Raw genomic sequence first — 6,036 nt, forward strand, 5'->3', positions numbered from 1 at the left:
TTATTATTCAATATTCAGTGTGTATAATTTATTTATAAAGGCTTTACTATCTGTAGACGGTGACAGTATATATTATAGTAAGCATTTTTTTTTTTCATTTTAGTAAAACTTATATGAACTGCATTTGAACAACGTAAAAATATGAATGTTATTCCTAATTTCTGTGTTGAGAAAGGTAAGGAAAAGTCATTATTATAAGAATAGTACCATTATTTGGTATTATAATTACAATTTATTAATTACTATGACTGTAATTACAACTATAGAAATCCACTAATAACCGTGAATATGGTTAATATAATCATAAAAATGATTTTGTAAAAATAATTATAAATAAACGTCACTATGTGATCCTGAACTAAAAATTATATCCCTATTATACTGCTGTTCCAAGCAAAAAGGCCAACATTTAAAAAGTTTTCAGGAAATTGTGGTTTTATGTATTTGGTATTTTAGCATATATTTATCCAAACATTTTTTTTACATATCATTTTAGGTGTATTTATTAGAGTAAATTGTTTAGAAGGATCACAATTATTTAACAGATGGCATTAAAAAAACACACTTTAATTTTTGCTAGAGACTGCCTTTTTGCTTGGAACTGCAGTATAATGCATATGTATGTAATCCCAATCATTCACTGAGTAATTTTATTAATTTATTAAAGTCCATCGTTTCCAATTATTTTACCGATCAACTCAGTTATTTTACTTTTTAACTCATTTGCAAGCCCTGACATAAAACATATTTTATTTTTAGCAAGTCAGGACCCGAATATGAAAGCCGGGTTGTGTTTTTATGTAAGTAACCGTAATTTAGAAGAAAAATGCCACTTATATTAACACTTTCCAGGCCATGCCTGAACCCCGCTTGGTATACATTTCTTTTACAGTTGGGCGGCACTTTAAGTGTCTTCTGGCCGAACACGGACTCTCTTCATGTTGACATTTTCGGCTAATCGGCTGAGCCCGAACTGTGTTCGGATTCAGTTTTCATATTTTTCCTATCAAAACCACGTATCCTATTAGTGATTTGATAAGTTTAGAGTTACCTCAATACATGTAATTGTTATAGAAATATGAATTGATGAATATACACCAAAAAGTCCAGTCGGATGGAGTATGTCAATGTGATGAAAGCCGGCTAGTTAGGCGATAATCGTGTCACAAATTACATTCTTCACTTTATTTCCTTTTTCTTTCTTTCTTTTTTTTTTAGAATCAATTACACGTTTAGTGTAATAGTTATGATTTTATTTTATGTTATTTTCTATAATGCTTTATGTACTGACTGTATATTGTAAGAGGCCCCTGGGCGTTTATTAAATAAATATTTGAAAAACAGATATAAGTTTTTTCTAAACATTGATTTCAACACAAACTGCTTTACTTTGTCAGCCTTTGAATGATGCAGTGAAAATGACATATTTCAAGCCTCACCAACGGAGCAAAACTAATCAATTTACCATAAAATAAAAATATTATGTATAAACATAATATATATTATACGGGAGGGGCAGAGCCGACTGATTAGTTTTGAAAGGTGATAAATAAAGAACAGTACGACTTCCTGTCTGTACTGTACTCTAATACAAATATATACATATATATATATCGACGGTGGAAAAGAAGAGTTCCTAAGCGACATGTAGCAGCTTTACAGAAAATCCAATAAAGTTTTTTTTGATTTATTTTTTTAATTAATAAAAAATATCTTATAAACCTATTATTTTCTCGTGATTCATACATAAATCAAATAAAATTTTGAAATATAAGATTTTTTATCAATTAAAAAGTATTACTACAAAAAAAGTCAAGTTGGCTACATGGCACTTAGGAACTCTTTACTTTCCACCGCCGATATATATTATTAAATAACCTTTTTTTATTCCAGGGGGCCTGCATTTTTTTGTAAATCGGAAAATAATATTTCTTGAATTGATTTGACTATTTATTTTCCTTAAAATAAACACATTGCCAGCAGAAAATGGAATTAAAATATAAATAAAAGCACATGATATCATTTGACACGGTGCTTAGAGGGTTAATATTATGTTTTTAGGTTATGTTTACGTTTCAACTGTCAAAATTTGGGGTTATGTATCTGTCACGTGGGATTTGTTATGACAGATGTAATGTCAACAATCCGTTAAAACGTTAAAAAAAACTATGATTGCACGTGATTTTATATCGTTCGTGCAGTAAATAAGATTAAGTACTTTCCATCACGTTAATTGGAAATTGATATTGAAGAGTTAAAGATTTGAAATGTTATAATTTTAAACAGTGTACTTTGATTTTAAAAAAGTATTATTATTTCAAAATACATAACCTCACATTAATCCGTTATATTTGACCTTGAGGAATTCTCCATTACCGCCATTAGAAATAATTTGTTTCAGTGTAAGCAGTTTTTGCGTTTTTTCTCTCGCCTTCGCTCGCGTAAAATACATGTGTTGTTTCTCACTTTAATATTTTTCAGCGGTAAAATCGTGAACGCGACGTTGTTTAACGGTCCGTTCAGAAATTTTTGGATATCAAATTTCTGGAAATAATTGTTATATACCATAGACAAATAAAATTGCCTTTATATAAAATAATAAGTAGGTAGGTAATCAAGAAAGCGTTGAAATATATTTTATAAATGATTATTCCATAGAATTAAGAATAGTCCAGAAACCGCATACGAGCATCAAACAGAAGGCGACTGAACTACTCATAATTGAGTAGTTTTACGTTTTGACCCAAAATGGAGATCAAAACCCCAACTCAATTTTGCTGCAGATAAAACTAATGCAATGTTCATTTCCAGAAGAAAAGACCAACAACCCATCATTCACATGAACGGAGTCCGGTTGGAATTCGTCGATCATTTTAAGGTTTTAGGTCTAACCATAGACCACCATCTGAATTGGTATAAACATATTGACAATGTTTGTAAAAAAGCTGCTGCTGTAACAAACTTCTTAGGGCCACTAAACCAACATGGGGCGCATCACCGAAGGTAATGCAGCAAATGTACGTAGAAGCGGTCGAGCCTCTGATTATGTATGCTTCAAGGGTGTGGGTAGATGCGGTAAGTAAAAAAATATAACAGAAAGAAATCGGACTCTACTCAGAGACAAATTGCCATCAGGTCTTGCAAGGACTATAGAACAATCTCCTTGGTGTCTGCTCGGGTTCTTAGCGGCTTCACGCCACTCGACCTTAGAATCAAGAAGTTTGAAGAAGCTTATGAGGTCAAGAAGAGTCTCACTCTGCAAGACTTGCCAACTGACAGGTTTTATCAGGGAACCGGAAACTTTTTCTCCCTTCCTTATCCTGCGGAGCGATATTAGATGAACTATGGATTCAATGACCAAATGCTGCCTGACAGGAAAGATGATGAATTGAGGATTTTCACTGATGGCAGTCTCTTAAATGGCAAAGTAGGTGCAGCATTTGTACCCTACGATGGCGTAAGAGAACTGCCTGCCAGGAAGTTTAAACTCGATCACTTTTGCTCAGTATTTCAGGCTGAAATATACGCTATTAGAGAATCGATAGTTTACGTTTTAAAAAAACCGCCTAATAGATGGAAACATATAACGATTTTGACAGACTGTAAATCATGTATTCATGCAATTGCGGATCGTAATTCGATGAACCCAATTGTCATGAATATACGAACTGATATCCAGATATTAAAAAAATCGATCACAAAATGTGTACATTGGCAGGATACGAGGACACTGCGGAATAATTGGCAATGAAAGAGCTGATGAAAAGGCTCGGGAAGCAACCCTAAAAAAAACAGTTCCTGATTTTGCTGACTTTCCAATAAGTTTTTCTAAGAGAAATATAAGAAGCAGAACTTTACAGCTCTGGAATGATCGCTATTTAGCAGAACCCACAGGAAAGGTAACAAAAATGTTTTTCCATCTATTTACCATGCTTTTGAATTCAAGAAACTGCAGCGTGCAGGATACAAACTTACACAAATCCTGACAGGACATAGCGGATTTATGAGCTATTTACACAGATTGGAGATATCTGAGATTAACACTTGCCCATGCGATGATGTTACTCTCCAAGATGTCTCCCATCTATTGATGCATTGCCCCTTTTTTAGTCTACAGACAATGAAACTGGAGGCGCGATGCAAAAATCTAAATGAGGAATTACACGATGTGGACTACCGAAACTATCTACATATTGTAGTGGTATACTGGAGGACTGCAATATTTTAAGCATTAATAGAGTCTGAATATATGAACAAAATTTACTTCTGCAGGGGAAAAGTAAGAGGAGTGGTTGTTGGCGTATCAGTCTCCCCCATCCCCCCTCGTTCCTCCCCCGCAGAAGTAAGCAACCACTTGCTATTTTTGATATTTTGTTTTTTTTAATTTTATTCGTTATAAAATTTAATTTTAATGTGCCAATATGTCTTCTTGCTCATACTGATCATCGTGGTTTTGGATGTGACAGGGTTTAATGAACACCCTGTATATAGGCGTAGTAAATATAAAATAATAGGCGGCCTCCGTGGTTCAGTTGTTAAGACGCTTGACTCACGAACGGAAGGGTCCGGGTTCGATTCCCGGTGAGAATACAAAAATTCAAAATGTGATTTTTCTCAAGCCTGACTATTCTGTGTTACAATTTTCCACTATAATTGGGCCTTCTGGCCTATTGTGGTGTAATAAAAAAACAGACGGGCAGAAAAAATAGCTTACAGAAAGCGCAGGAAAAAGTGAGTATTTGGTTCATTCATTTATGATCGGTAGATTTGACCCAAAATCGGTAGATTTCGGAAGGATCGGATTGGCACTCTACCGATTATTCGTTTTTTTTTTTAGAAAATCACATTTAATTTTTGTGTTCTCACCAAGAATTGAACCCGGAACTTTCCATGCGTGAGTCAAGCGTTTTCGCCACTACACTACGGAGGCCGCCGTGCGGTTTTGTAATCTCTATAGTGAGTGACAGTTCTTTTATTTTTTAAATAAATATTTGTGTTCTTTTGATTTACCCAAACTATTTATTTATTAGAAAATGAGAACCAAGTTGTGGTAGAGAGGGGCATGAGGCTCGGACCTCTGATCTTTGAGTCCGCGACACTAGTGACGGGACCACACCCCGGTTCATTATTATATTTAGATTGCTTCTAACAGCAAAAAATATGAGACTCAAAAGAGTGAAATTTCACAGTGCCCGAGATTCTAATTAATCAACTGAGCGATAAAGCGAGGCCAGAAGGGCCAAATTTTCTAACATATAACAATCGGCTATAGCCGACTGTTGCCTGTTAGTACTTAACAATGTTTAATCTGAAGAGGGAACGCGCAGTCTGACTTTTTTTCATACTTCGTACATACGTATTCTCGTATTTTCTCTCTGGATTATGGCACTAAAGTAGTATTTTTTTTTACACACTATAGAAATTTACCATTGGTGTGTCACGAAATTGCCTCGTATTAAAAAAAAAAGTTTACTATGGGAACTAAAACCATTCAAAAACCCGCAAAAAAGCGTAGTTGACAACAAAACGTCCAATTTGTCTATTAAATTTATCTAATTAATTATAACCAATTTATCATATAAAGGTCTGACATGCGGTTGTCATTTTCGCACAGTGTCTGGGAGACATCAGCAAGACAGTGACAGGAAAACAATGTCCGAAAACCTATATTTATCAAAATTCTTTGTCCTCTCAATTTATGTAAACCGAAACACAAAAACTATTAAGTATACGTACCCACATATTTTATTTGGACTAAATACAATAATTGATATCACACTTTCGATTGTGTTCATTTTATCCATATGCGAGTATGTACTCAAATCTAGCAATAGCAAAGCATTGCCGGGTTCAGCTCGTATGTTATAAAATATGAAAAATTTTCAAAATTTTAAATATCAACTTGTATATTCGTTTACTAATACAACATGTGTAAATATTTAAATACCTAAACGAAAACTTGACACTGGCTAGAGCACCCCAGTTGAGAGTTGGGAGGTTAAACAGCCATAAAAATACGATGATGAAGAAGAAGAT

This window comes from Micrasema longulum, unplaced genomic scaffold (assembly GCF_059751315.1).
Source record: "Micrasema longulum isolate JH-2025_06_02 unplaced genomic scaffold, ASM5975131v1 h1tg000747l, whole genome shotgun sequence".
Classification (NCBI taxonomy): domain Eukaryota; kingdom Metazoa; phylum Arthropoda; class Insecta; order Trichoptera; family Brachycentridae; genus Micrasema; species Micrasema longulum.